The 15,694-nt window shown below is 38.1% G+C and overlaps 1 protein-coding gene across 2 annotated transcripts in view; it reads right to left on the bottom strand.

The window, feature by feature from the left end:
* Positions 1-15,694, bottom strand: part of KATNAL1 (katanin catalytic subunit A1 like 1) — a 928,864-nt gene that overhangs the window by 782,590 nt on the left and 130,580 nt on the right. For both annotated transcript variants that reach the window (XM_044073252.1, XM_044073251.1), the window contains exon 2: positions 3,991-4,131. The gene's annotated coding sequence lies outside the window, so the exon portion shown is untranslated. The remainder of the gene's footprint in view (positions 1-3,990; positions 4,132-15,694) is intronic.

Below are 15,694 nucleotides of genomic sequence, written 5' to 3'. Positions count from 1 at the left end.
CAGACTCAATCGGCAAAATAATATTTGGTTGATGTCAAACGAAGTACATACAGCATTAATAAATGCCAACAAACCAGACAAAGGTTTTTTTAATTGCAGGTAGATGAACCAGAATCCATGGCTAAGTAATTATTTTAGCAAGACTGACCCAAGCATGCACAACTGGTCCACAGTAGTGGAATAATTAAAATGGCCAAAATTATAAAAGCTTTTATTTACGTTAAAGTACATTGTTCACTGAAAGTATAACTCTTCCCCAAGTCACTAGTGGTACTGTTAAACAGGGCAGAATAAGTATTAAAACATATCCAAAAGGGAATAGCGGTCTGGCAAATTGTGCACATACTAGTAACATCACAATTGACATAAAAACATTATGTTTCAGATTAATATTCTGATCCCTGAACATCTAGCTAGCTAGCTAGCTAGATGTAGCTAGCTTGGCTAGAATTTTCTTTTAGTTTTTACTGATTGTTTTTTCTGTGTGACCTTTTTACTCATTGTTTTAGTTTGCTAGTTGGGATATTTTGCAAACACCCTAATAGTAATGGACATCCGCTGGGTATAACAGCCCCGTGTTTCTAATGCTTAGTCAAACAGTCCACTTGTGATGTGCTGATGAGGCCATAACAAGGCCAAAACTTGCATGTCCACAGCTAGTGGTGTTTGGCTTTGGCCTTATTGGCCTGAATTTGTCCATTAAATGACTTAAAAAGAAAAAGGTCAGGGACATTCAAAATCCCCATATAGCTGAATCACCTGATGTTCTTAAGGGTCATTTGCATATATCCCATGTGCCACTAATACAAGATGTTTGAGGGATCACACAGTGGAAATTCTAGCTTGGCTAGACTTTTCTTTTAGTTTTTATCTCTGAACATCTCCAATCAAAGTAGCTGAACAGAACCAAAAACAAAAAAATAAATAAATAAGCGATAATAGTGACTCAAGCTCTCAAGCTTCCATCTCCAAAATAAGGAACAGTTATCTCTCATAATGTGGAACAAACAGGCAAAATGTAAGGTATTTACTAACAAACTTACTAGTAACTTTCACAATGTGCGGTTAAAATGTGCTACTTTATACTTATAAAAAAATGTGAGAACCTCCACTGAGTGACCTCCCAAACCTCTTGTATCAGAGGCACATGGGATATAGGCAAATGATCCTTATGAACATCAGGTGTTTCAGCAAATTTCAGCTAACTAAATGACGAAACAAATCATGGGCATTCAGAATCGCCAGTTAGCTGAAACACCTGATGTTCATAAGGATCATTTGCATATATCGAATGTGCCTCTGATACAAGAGGTTTGGGAGGTCACTCAGTGGAAGTTCTAGCTTTGCTGGAGTTATCATTTTGTTTTTGCTGATTGTTTTTTCAGTGACCTTCTCACTCCATTGTTTTAGTTTGTTGTTTGGGATATTTTTGCAGTGACCCAAATGATAATGGACATCAGCTGGGTATAACAGCCCTGTGTTTCTAATGCTTAGTCAAACACTTTGCTTGTGCTGTGCTGATGAGGTCATAACAAGACTACAAATGCATATCCACAGCTAGTGGGGTTTGCTTTATTGGCCTGCAATTGTCCATTAAAATGATGAAACAAGTTATGGGCAGCTAGAATCACCAATTAACTGAAACACCTGATGTTTACAAGGATCATTTGCATATATCCCATGTGCCTTTAATAAAGAGGTTTGGGAGGTCACTCAGTGGAAGTTCTAGTTTTGCTGGAGTTTTCATTTGTTTTTGCTGATTGATTTCTCAGTAACCTTCTTACTCATTGTTTTAGTTTATTAAAAAAATTAGAATTATGTTGATTCAGTATTATTTTCCATGAATATTAATTTGTTAAAAAATATTAATAATGAATGTGTGCTAGACTGCCTCAATGTCCAACTTGCACTTTTTAAGACCCAAAATGAGGAATGTTCCCTACAATGAGACACTAAAAAGGCAGCTCCAGGATTTTAAAGTAGATCATTATTTCTATATCAAGTTATCTTTTTGAAGTGATGTTCAAAGTTCTGTAGAATTGAGATTTCAGCTAGAGGACATACTGAAATTTTAACCAACATTTACAGCTTTGTAAGCACTGGCTGAATATACCTTGTATTAAACACTGCTGTAGTTTCTGTCAAAGGTACATTTTTATCTGTACGTGTGTGTGTGTGTGTGTGTGTGTGTGTGTGTGTGTGTGTGTGTGTGTGTGTGTGTGTGTGTGTGTGTGTGTGTGTGTGTGTGTGTGTGTGTGTGTGTGTGTGTGTGTGTGTGTGTGTGTGTGTGTGTGTGTGTGTGTGTGTGTGTGTGTGTGTGTGTGTGTGTGTGTGTATTTGCACATGTCTATTATCCACCTGAATTAAGAAATCTTTGCAATTCAGAACAAAGGCGAATTGAGGCTACTAGACAAACAATGCTGGTGTTATTTTCTGCGCCCTGCATCCTACCATAACCATACTACTTAAAAACTCTGAAATGTTTATTACCTGATCAACTCGATACATTACTATATCATTCACTATATAGCCAGTCTCCTGTTTGAAGACCTATAGGTAACGGGATAATTCAATCATGGATGTAATAGGGACGTCTGTATGCCTTCTTCCTGTAGATGGGGTGGGTCAGGAAAAACAATGATAGAGGAGCTTTTCTAGTTTTTAACTAGCCTCAATAAAAGAAATGGAAAAAATGATGCTACTCTGAGTGCTTACTGCCCTAATATGGAAAAAGCTCTCTCACGTGTGTTCAACCCTGATGTTGCCTGCTCTTGGAATGAAGGTTAATCGGACAAGATCTACAATGTTTTTTTATTATGTTTTTTCATTCATTTACTGATACATAATCATGGAAATTGGTTAGCAGCCACAACTGTAATCAGTAACTCATAGCTACAGAAAACATTTGTAATGCCACATGAGGGATTGTCCAGGCAGGTGATAAGGGGCCTTGTGTAAGATCCAGTTCTTCTTGGGAGTTAAAAGGCTCGCAAGGGAAACAGTGTCTCTGGGCAACAACCCATTCAAAATATGCTGGTTCTTCCTGTCAGTTGATTTATATTTATTAAATATCTAGCATGAGTTGAAATCAGCTTTCATACTGTAAGAATCTAAACAAGCCACATCACATGCATGTGCTGGGGTGAGATTTTATGCTCACATGATTCATATTTTTTAAAACCTGCTGATTTCTCTATAATTAGGTATATGAAATATCAACAATAATGCAACACATCAAATGAAAAAGGAAAATCTGCTCCTACTGAAATATTTGGACATTATACAACATCTTGCCAAATTATCCAGCATCTCATAAAACAACACCAATGAAGATAAAAGAAATGCAGTAACAGAAGCAAAAGGACAGCTATTTTAACTACAAACACTTAAACTTGAAAGAAGGGAAGTGTAGTTGTGGTGGAAAGCCACAGCCTGGGAAGGAGGAAGACACATTAACAGTGGCCTCTAAAACAAAATGAAAAGTGGATTGGCCTGACTTGAAGAAGAGCGGAACAACAGTGATAAATCACAGATGCTGCCAAAAGACAAAAAGTGCAAACATTCAGATAATTTCCTGCTAAGAAAGCAAGGAATAGCTTGGCGGCCATTTCTTTGTGCAGGCCCTTTCTGTGGTAATAGATATCTGGTGGAATAGTGGAGGGCAGTGCCTTATGGATAAGGAAAATTGCTAAAGCCTGGGGAAAGTTTCAAGTGCTGGGCTGACTTAGGCCAGCAGTCTAGGGTCTGAAGGTTTGAAGAACATGGACAAGATTATGTGAGATCTTTGCTTCAAACTGACCTTGACAAAACAATTTCCATCTTATAATGATTTAGCAAATGAGACATTCATTTCACCTAACTTCAAAACCAATATAATATAAGCAGTTTGGAGGCACATAGGAGAATCTATTAGAGAAAGATGAAGAGAACATGCTATAATACAGCTTACAGAAAATATTTACCCATCTTAAATGTACAACAGCAACTTACTTTTAATTCTTCTGAGTGATCTTCAATAAACACTAGGTTTCAGCTCATCATGAACTGTGACGATATGTTGAAATATGTAGTCAGGTAACCCACTTCAGTGCATGGTGCAGGAGGGGTGGCCAGAGTATACCCAATCAGAGCCTATGAAAAAAAAATGCTATTTGTCAGTTGTTTGAATGTAATAGAATGTATGAACAGTTAGATAATCTTTATGAGTCTAAGAGCTCTAAGAGCACAACAAAATCAACAACAACCATCAAAAAACAACAAAACAACCAAAAAACAGTTGTTAAAAGGATGCCCTACGTGTCTGGTAAAATGTAAGCACCAAAGCGCTATTAATAGCAGTAACTAAGCATAGATTCTTTAACTATTAAAGAATAAACATGGTGCATTGCAGAACACATTAAATGGATGCTAGAAACAGGAAAATAATAATTGCGTTGCAAAATACAGTTAAAATGTAGCAAACTTTAATACTGAACACTGTTGAACAGCAAATCTCTGAGTTCCAAAATGAGAATAAAAAAGCTTTTATTTCATTATTTCTTGTCAAATACTACTGGACTGCAAATCCCCTGTGTCTCTATACTGTTTTTTGTACTTTTAATCCATTTTGCACATTTTTAGTCTGATAAAGCACTGGTTGTAGTTTCTGCTTAGATTAGTGGTATAGTCTTGTAGTTTTACTTGTAATACTGGCAGTATTGTGTTTTACTGTAGGATCAGTGCCTCGTTTGTGCATTTATAAGCCTTTTGCTGCTTGTTTGCCATAACTAACTTTCCTGGTAACTTCCCCCTGGCCTTGGCAATCGCCTGGTTCTTTTATTCAAGACTCTGAGAAGGCTGGAAAGACATGAACTGAGAGAGATGAGCAGCATTGATCTTGGCTTCCTCCAAGTGTTCTAAACACCGCTTTTCATCAAAAAAGGAAGAAAAAAAAGCTGTGTTTAGTGTACTGGTGCCACTGGTCACACTCTGTAGTGGGCTATCAGCACAAGAGACTTTTTTTCCCTACAAGGAACCTGCTAACTCTTCATAACAACAGGGACCTGTTGGTGTTAATGACTTGAGACATATCTCCTTGGACTATATGAAGAGACTAATCTTGGTACTCTTGGACTCTGTGTCTCAGGCAGCTATGAGCCTAGCATTGAGCAGCATTCTACCTTCTCCAAGAATTATGCTACAATATGAGTAAAAGATAATTGACTTTAATAATTGGCTTAGTTTTTGGTGTAATTCTAGGGGAGTCCGTATGATGTTCAAGGTTTTGAAACTTCGATAATCTGATAAGGACCCATAATGCAAGGAGAATGTTGACCAAAACTAAGAAGACTAATACCCAGAAAGATAGAGCCCTTGTCATTGCTTTAAATAAAAACCCACCAAATCCAAATCTGAAGCAAAATTAGCAATCCAAGCTAAAGAAAACAATACATTTTTTAATTATGTTCATAATCTCGGGGCACAACGCAGCAACATTCTGAATTGATTGTAAACAATGTTATCTTCACAGAAGCTGAAGATATAGCCAACCTACTGGCTGATAAATTCAGCTCAAACTTTACCTCTCTCTCGCCTCACCCCCATTTATCCCACATGAAATACCTGAAAGCACTCCACCCCCAGCTATCACAGAAGACCAAGCCTTGAAAGCAATCCCTAAAACAAAAAAATACTTCATCAATGGGTCTTGACAATATTCCTGGATCATAGCTCTCAACAACCTCTTAGCACAAAAAATCGGGACAAAACCAAAAATAATGGGGGGACAAAGCCTCAAAAATAGGGATGCACTTATAAACCTAGAAATTTCTTAGATTAAACGTTCTTGTACTACCATGCATTTTCTGAAGAATAGAAAGACTTGATACTCAAATGAATGTCATTATTTAGTGAATTCAGTCCTCTCTGATTTGCCACAAAAATCCAGAAAATTACACATTTTATGAGGAACAGATGTAAGATATGAGGCCAAAATCTGGACAGTCTGCAAATATCTGTACAGTTGAGAGTTATGTCCTGGATGCATACTAAATAGTATGAAGTATGATTTAGCCACACTAAAAAGAACTGTTCAACCTTAACCTCCCTATGGGATTTGTACCAACTGAATGGAGAACAGCAACAGTTATACTCCTACACAAGAGAGGACACTCCACGGACCCAGGACATTATAGGCCCATAAGTCTGACCAGCCTCATATGCAAAGCCATGGAAAGAATTATCATGAAATTAATCAACAAAGACATATGGAACCTCCAAACACCTGACCCATCTCGGTTTAGATTAATCAAAGGCAGGTCATGCGTACTCAATATGGTGGACTTTTTTTAAAAGGTCACCCCAGCTATGAATGAAGGTAATATGGTATACACTGCCTACTTACACCTGGCTAAAGCTTTTGACACTCTGGCATAGTACAAAAATGTAATAAAGTAGAAATATACCGCAACGTTACCCTCTAGATTGCCAAGTGGCTCACAGATAGAATACAAGAGATCAAAATAGGTGGAGCTTACTGCACTAAAAAGCCAGTCACCAGTGAAGTACCTCAGGGTTTGGTGTTGGGACCTCTCCTGTTTGCAGTTTACTTCTTGGAATTTAAAGCCAGTACTAAGGGTGCCGTTACTGAATCCTCCAGAGACTTAGCCATCCTACAGGAAGGCTTATTCCAAACAAATAACTGGTGCCAGAATCATGGTCAAAAGCAAAATGACAAAAATACAGTCTCCTATCCTTTGGGAAGCTGACTACCCCAATGAGCTACCACAATGATAATACATCCCTAACAGTCAACCCAATTGTTCAGGATCTGGAAGTTTATGTGGATAGTGACCTAACTTTCAACCAACATGTGTACACTGTGGTGAGGAAATCCTGCTACACTGCACAGCTTATTAATAAAAGGATTGCTTCCAGGCCCAGGGATGTTATTGTGTACATTTACTCAACCCTCATAAAGTGTATAACACCCCCCCTCGGCATGTATTTGTCCAGATACTTGTAGCAACATGAACGCCCACAGAGACACATTGCAAAAAGGATGTTAGGCTTTAACAATTTGCCCTAGATGGGCCACTTCAATGCCTTGTATCTATACTTGGTTTCTTAAAGACTGCTAAGAAATTACCTGTTTCTGGCATACAAGGGATCCTCTGACCCAGTACTGATGGATCTACTACACATCAGAAAGTCAAACTGCACCAGAAACACTTGTTCTAGGGATCTAAAACTGTCCTGCAACATCAACAAGTGTAAGACCTAACTTTTGACCAACACGTGTCTATTGTTGTAAGAAAAGTCCTTCTATGTTACACAGCTTATAAACAAAGGGATTGTGTCTAGGTCTAGAGATGTCACTGTTACTCTTTACTCAGCCCTCATTAGGCCAGTCACTGAATATAATGCCCCCTTTGGCATGTATCTGTCCAGATAAATGCAACAACTGGAATGCCCACAGAGATACCTTACTAAAAGGATACAAGGCCTAAACAACATGTCCTACATGGACTGACTCAAAGCCTTGTCACTATACTCGGTATCCTACAGACTGCTAAGAGGTGACCTGTGTCTGATATACAAGGCATCCTTTGACCCATTACTGATGGATTTACTGCACATCAGAAAGTCAAATGGCATCAGAAATAGTCTAGGGATCTAAACCTCTTCTGCAACATCAACAGAATGGTTTGGAGGGACAGGTATAATTTGCAAAGGATACTGCTGCTATGGAACAGACTCCCCATCCACATAAAACAGTTCATCCTTGTCCATTTTCATGCACAACTTAGATCTATGGATGGGAAACAGAAAATGTACCCCAGGACTGTCCCCTGTACTACTAATGGACAGATGCATCTCCTAAATTCTTTATCCCATGTATTGGCCCCCTCAAATTATCTGTGCTAAGATCCCAGTTATTCTCATTAGGGGTAATATGTAATTTTCGACCGTGGGATGGGTTAGGTTATTTCAAGCATAAAAAAGAAAATTACTTAGGCTTAAAATGGCCGCAAGGGCAGCTAGCCTAGTATTTACCTATGAACATAAAAACAGATCAGCTTGGAGGGACAGGTGTATCTTGCAGAACATACCACTAATGTGGAACAGAATCCAATTCACAAAAAACAAAGCTCATTATTATCCAAATTCAAGCACAACTTGGATCTATGGATGGGTAACAGAAATTTATTCCAGGACTCTACCCTGTACTACTAAGGACAGAAGCAGCTCCTAAATGATTTAACCTATGACTGGAGACCAGATCATCTATCTTGTGGCAGAGGGTGTTTACCTGGTCTTTCAGAGTTGAGAAGCACTCCAGAAGAGCTCAAAGTATAGTCATTTGCTGGCCAGAGATCTCAGGAGCAATAAATTAGCCATGTTGCATGAAACTGCTCACTGCACAGCAGCAGTTGGCAGTGCTCTGTAGATCCACAAATGCTTGGACAGTAAAGTTTACCTATATATCTAGCATTAGAACTGTAAACTGTAACTTTGCGAGGCAATGCACAGAATTATGCTTAGATCAGCTAGCTTGTACATCTAACAGCACTAATACCATATCTTAGTACTACCTAACTCTAGTCCCTAATGTTAGAAGACACTCTAGGAGACCTCTGTATAACCCAGTCCACAAACCATAATAGAATACCCTATTATAGGTCCGGACAACATGGATATGCAATTTTAAAATATCTCTGTAGCCATCTTGGTAGAAATGGGCATCCTGAAACATGTAGCGATTGTCTCATATTCATATACAGTGTTTTAAAAAATATTAACACAGTATACGAGAAATGTACATGCACAATTTCCTTGGAGGCAAAAATCTTACTCATAAACAAGGTTGTCAAGAACATGCAAACTACAAACACCACACTTAGTGTCCACCACTCACATAGACCATCTTATGTTGAGACACTAAATGGCAACCTTCCCAAACCTCAAACACCTCCGAAGCCTACAAACAATAACACCTTTCTTCAGCAATCAGTAAAGCACACACCAAAAGAAACATCAAACATCACACATATGCCTACAACCAATGGACCCCCAAGAACGAAACCCATAAGGCAGGACTTTTGTCATAGAGCACGCCATTGTATGACGCACACACACACATACCCCACTCACCAGACAGGACAAGGAGAAGATAACAGTTAGTTGCTTACTGGAGCCATGCACTCAAGTTAATCCAGCACCACAGGTACCAGTAAGATCCAATCACAGTTCACGTAGTTATAAATGAGCTGAGTTGCATCTCACTGGACTATATTAACAAAGACATTATGAATCTCTCTATGTGTTCCAGAGAGGTATGTGCCTTACATTGAACACCATTCTTCCTTTACCAAGGATAATGCCACAGTATGAACAATAAATGATTGTCTTTAACAACTGGCTTAGTTTCTGGTGTCATTTCAGGGAAATACAATATCTGTCAGCATGGGCTGACATGAATAATAGACCATGTTGCTTTGCCAAGGATGGTCTGCATCTGCCCCACCTGGTCTTCCGGATATTTTATCCACACCATTTGAGCCTTTTATAGGCAAAGCCAAATTGACAAAACTACATTCTTAGCAAAAAAAAACAAAAGGAACCTTAACAAGAAACTCCACACTCTACAAACTCTCCTCACTCTGGACAATTTAGACATCTGTGCCATTACCGAGACATGGTTTAAAACCACAGAAGTACTCTGATAGTGCAAGGCTACAGTGCCCCCTAGACATTTAGACCATCAGCCACACAGACAGAGGCTAAAGGTGGAGGTGTGTTGATCTGCATTAGCAACAAATATAGAATGATGCCCTAGAGTTCATCGACATGCAAATCACCACAGATAAAGTCCCTTACCATATCCTAGCATGCCCCAAGAATCCCATAACTCATACCTATACCTGCTGGTGGCACTCACCATCCAGCCAAATGTTGTATCTATTGAAGACTTCAACTACCCCCCGCCCAGGGAAAAATACACTGCCCTCAGTTCACAGGAACAGCATTTCCTGGATTTTATTAACACAAATACCCTTGAGCAGATAGCACACACTCCAACAAGAGGTTCAAACATACTGGACCTTGTGATAACCAGTATGGGAGAGTGCTACACCCCCATGTCATGTCCTCATGAATGAAGTTGGATCACAAAGTTATCTCCTTCAAAATAAAAATCAACATGGAAAACCCAGCAAAACCTGCAACATTTAGAAAATATTCTAAAGCAGACTGCATCCTATTAAGTGTTAGCTTGCCAAAATTCAATGCCCGTCTGAACCCTGAGTTAACAGCAACCTATGCAGAATTGTTCACAGAAACCCAATACAACCATGTAAATGGCTGCATAGAGGCTGTTATACCTACCAGAAGTAAACCCAAAACAAACCTCAAAAACACACCACACTTAGTGGAATCCCAACATTAACAGGTCATATAACAAAAGAAAAAAGTCATGTCCAAAAATCAGAAAGACCAACTCTTATAATGGCAAGTGATCACTAATTAAACTACACAGGAAACTAACAGGACTAATTAAATGCAACAAGGCCAGTTACAAGGTCAAGATAGCCTCTCAGGCTAAAGACAACCACAAGGCCTTCTACAACTATGTCTAAAACATTAAAGGAAACATAAAGCAGTGTGCTGAACTGGTGGTAAATGATACCACCTTCACTGAGCACAGTGACACGGCGAATCTGTTGGCTGACAAATTCAGCTCTAACTACACCCCCACAACTCTCCCTCAGCCTTCTCCTGTGAAATCCCTTCTAACATAATCACACAACTTAGCAGACAGCAGGTCATGGCAGCACTCGCTAAGGCCAAAAACACAGCCTCAGTAGTCCCAGACAATATCCCAGGTTGCCTCCTAAATAGCTTGAAACATGACCTATGAGGACAACTTCAGTCACTTTTCAACAGCCTCAAAACAGGCTACATACCACATGAATGGAGGACTGCAATGGTTATCCCTCATCACAACAGTGGACCATCAACTGACCCCAAAAACTACAGATCCATTAGTCTGACTAATCTAATATGCAAAGCCATGGAATGAATTATCATGGAAATGATCAACAAAGACATTGGAAACCTACAGACACTGGACCCATCCCAATTTGGTTTTATCAAAGGAAGTCATGCCTACTTAACCTGGCAGATTTCATTAAGAGGGTCACCAAGGCAATGGATGAGGGGAAACTGTGCATACCGCCTACCTAGACCTGGCTAAGGTGTTCAATACAATAACCCACTAAGGTATTGTTGAAAAACTCAACAAACTAGGCATAAATCCCTACATAACTGGCTGGATTACCAGCTGGCTCACAGATAGGATCCAAGAAGTCAGGATTGGAGACCACCTCCACCAAGAGACTGGTCAAAGTGGAGTACCTCAGGACTCAGTGCCGGGCCTGCTCCTGTTTTGCATTTACTTCTTGGAAGTGAAGGTTAATGTCAAAGGCCTTTGGCTACCCAAGTTCACCGATGACTGTAAACTAGGAGCTATCATAGATTCCTCTTATGACACCAACATCCTACAAGATGGTCTAACACAAACAAACGACTAGTGCCAAGGTCACGGATTAAAACTCAACATGAAGAAATACGTTATAGTGCCCTTTGGGAAACTGTCCATCCAAGCTAATTACTCCATCAATAAGACACCACTAAGTGTTAACCCAGTAGCTAGAGATCTGAGAATATATGTAGGCAGTAATCTGGCATCCACTTACTTTTGTACATTTTGCTAGCGTAAGTTATTTGGGCATAACTAGGGATCTGAACCACCCTGTCAAGATAAGAAGGGTCTCTTCTTATCAAAAGTACAGTAACCAAGCAAATACATGAAGAAAATGAAGGTCTGGATAAGGTTTGCAACACAGATAGGTCAGGAGGGACCTAAAGAGCCTCAGACACAGAGGCATCACCACAAGATACTGCAACCACACTTGTCCAGGCAACTTGCTCATCCCTTTTTTTTTTTTTTCTTTATGAATGAATTTTGGAATAAGAGGAAATGGAATGAAAGCATAAAGGAATCCTTGTTCTACTACTACATAGGTGCATTCCTGGGACATACCCCAAAAGAAATGAGGTAGCAAAAGTCATTATATGTGGCATTAGTCAGCAGTGCAAACAGGTCACATCAAGGCTACCACCAGTGACAGAATAGACTCCACATTTACTGACCAGATTAGTGTCCGCTCATGTAGCATCAAAAAATAGCAACTAATCCTGTCTGTTATGGAACTAGCTTTCCCAGAGATATGACTGGCTATCGGACATTTGATCTTGGGAATAGTCCATTCTCTCAACCTCATCACTTCTAAACAAAGGTGAGAAAAATGAATTTCTCTCTACCAGTTCACATGCCAAATCCCAGCCATGTTGTTGATGTGGATAGAGATTCCACCTAGTGGCAGGGAATCATGAAGTACCTGCAAAGCAAGTACTGTCTCATCTCTAGAATGCTGATGTGGAGACTACCACCTGTCCTTAAACACACTCTTTGGACTGTCTGTCCCTGATAATGTTGCCTCAACCCTAGGTCATAGGCATGCATAGTAATGAATTAAATGGGTAGGGTTTAAGAAGAGGCTGCCCAGCGTCATGTCTGTGGTGTATATCCACTAACTCAAATGAAACCTGCAAGTCACTGATACATTTACCTGCAAAAACACAAGATCTGTCAACAATACTCTCATTTAATGTCTGGTATTTGCACCATGTGAACAGACACTGACATGAGTAATGAGGCTTTTAGGCATAAAGAAATAGGGCCTTTGATTTTTTTTTTTTTTTTGCTACAGGTTTATGTCTCCATATTTGTTGTACACTTCTTTGATTTTTTTCAGTTCCTTCTAAGTTACTGATGTTGAAGTCACTGTTATTGCTATATTGGCCAATCAACAACTGCTATCATTGTTTTAAGCTCTGTTGGAAGTATGGATAGTAAACCCTTTCAAAAAGTGAAAGACTGGACACAAAGTCCCACCTCAGTATAAATGACACCTGTGAGTGTTTCATTTGGGTAAGGGATATTTTGAAATTGAACATGATATTGATTTGTCTTTTACCCTGGCCACTATTGGAAATGGAAGAAACAAATCACTTTTGCCAAAGGTGAAGCAGTCCTTTCTAGGCAGGACTTCAGCCTGAAATTCCAACCTGAGATTGACCCCTTTTGTGCTGGATGTCCAAACCAGTGATTAACAAACCTCGAGATAAAGAAAAATAGAAGAAGCACTGGAAAAAGAGCATAAGCTAGACAAATATTAACCAGTTGATAAAGATAGTGGTGAAAAGTGCAGAGATTTATCTACAGTTTTTTTACAGTTTTTTCTTTGGGGCTATAATTAGTTGTGGTCATAGAACACATTTACAATATTGCAGAAAAAATACAAGATTGGACCACCACGATAAATCAATAAAACTTTTAATCCAATAGAAAAAATGTGGATAAGCGCTTTCACGTACAAGCTGAGTACACTTCTTCAGATCTCTAAACATATCAAAAAGCTGTCATCTTCAATAGTATTCACTAATTTGATCATAAATTGACTAATTAAACAATTTATCAATAAAATAATTAAAACAATACAATGAATTCAATCATTCAAAGTAGCTCACATTCCTATTAAAGAACGTCATTTAACAAACAACATACCCCTACTAAAACATCTAGCATATAATGCTCAGAGAAAAAATATATATTACATTAATAACATATTTATATATAAAATACCTGTAAGCCAATGCTTAACTAATCATTGTAATAATATTTATTAATAAATAAATTCATAAATTTATATTCAATGTAAATAAAAATGTTAACTTATTATAAATATATAGAAGTATATGCATACAATATAAATTTTATTAATGTACACTACATGAAATTAAATCAACTGAGTAAATATGAAACGCAATGAACAAAACTCTATTTTAGGGGGCGTGAATCAAGTATTGGTTTAATGCTCATATATTGATTCAGGCCTGGATACTGATGAGCTTGCATTCTGAGGATCCACTGGAGCTCTATAGTTTCCGGTCTATTTACAGGATTCCCTCCTCTTTCAGTGGCCTTAACTAATTGTAGCACTCTAAACACAAACATATGTCCCTTATATACAGCAATATGCTTTGCTAATGCGTTCAATTGATTGTTCTTTTTTATGTCATAAATATGATTATAAATCCTGTCTCTAAGTTTCGAGATGTCAAGCCCACATAAAAGGCTTGACATTGTTATAAGTTGCCAGATAGATCAAATTCAAATTATTGCAGGAGGCAAAGAATCTAGGTGTAAAACTAAACCCCATATTAGGGTGCTGAAAAACTTTATTTTTACTGATAAAAGGACATAGACTACAGGAGCCACAAGGAAAAGTTCCAAAAGGCTTCCTTTCTTTCAGAGAATGTGACTGTTTTGATGATGTGCTATGATCAATACATAAAATTCTCTTTAGGTTTTTACTATTCCTATACGTAAAACTTGGCTGTATACCTACAATCTTACATGTATCATGCTCAAGACTAAGTATATGCCAATATTTTCGTATGATACCTGTAATTAAATTATTGTCATTTGTATATCTGGTGACAAAAGTTACCTTGTCACCAGAAACACCCCTCTTATTATTATCATTACTATAATTATGATAACATCTATCTTGTTTTTCAACCACTTGTAAGTCATTATTCATGTTGTCATTACATAACGAACTTGTTCCACCCAACACCTTCTCCCTAATGTTCCCTACAATGTTTATTTTATATCCCCTGTTAATAAGTAAATTTTGTAATATGTCCGCTTGTTCTTTTAGCTGGGTTGGTTCTTTACATAACCTACTTATCCTGATGAACTGACTTTTTACCACGTTCAGGAATATATGGCGAGGATGCATACTGCCATATTCCAATATTGTATTTTTCCAACATTTCTTCCTAAAAAGGTTTGTGGATATACAGCCATTTGGATCCTTTGTTATGGTAATATCCAAAAAATCAACACTTAATTCAGAATATTCCATCGTAAATCTCAGGAAGCTAGTTGTGGATTCCATAAAATTCACAAAATCATTTAGTTCAACAATTGTACCATTCCAAAATAGAAGTATATCATCCACAAACCTTTTATACAATATTACTTTCTTAAATAGCTCACTATTGAATAAATTATTCAATTCCCAATAATAAACTACAAGATTAGCATATGTGTTTGCGCAAGGGGTGCCCATCGCTACACCCCATCTCTGTAAATATAACTGATTGTTAAACATAAAGACATTGTTATTCAAAACAATGTCAAGTAAAGCACAAATCAAAGTCTGTTTCTCAGAATTAAAGTTGAAAGAATCATTTAACAATTCTCTAACAGCTTCCAACCCATATTCATTAGGTATTGCAGTGAACAAGTTCTTGACATCCAATGTGACTAATAGACATGTCGTAGGTATTGATCTACTCAACAACTGTTATCATTGTTTTAAGCTCTGTTGGAAGTATGGATAGTAAACCCTTTCAAAAAGTGAAAGACTGGACACAAAGTCCCACCTCAGTATAAATGACACCTGTGAGTGTTTCATTTGGGTAAGGGATATTTTGAAATTGAACATGATATTGATTTGTCTTTTACCCTGGCCACTGTTGGAAATGGAAGAAACAAATCACTTTTGCCAAAGGTGAAGCA

Source organism: Protopterus annectens, chromosome 5.part1 (genome assembly GCF_019279795.1).
Source record: "Protopterus annectens isolate FY-2018-M chromosome 5.part1, PAN1.0, whole genome shotgun sequence".
Taxonomy (NCBI): Eukaryota; Metazoa; Chordata; order Ceratodontiformes; family Protopteridae; genus Protopterus; species Protopterus annectens.
The sequence above is the reverse complement of the archived record's forward strand: the minus strand, read 5'-3'. Positions and strand labels throughout refer to the sequence as shown.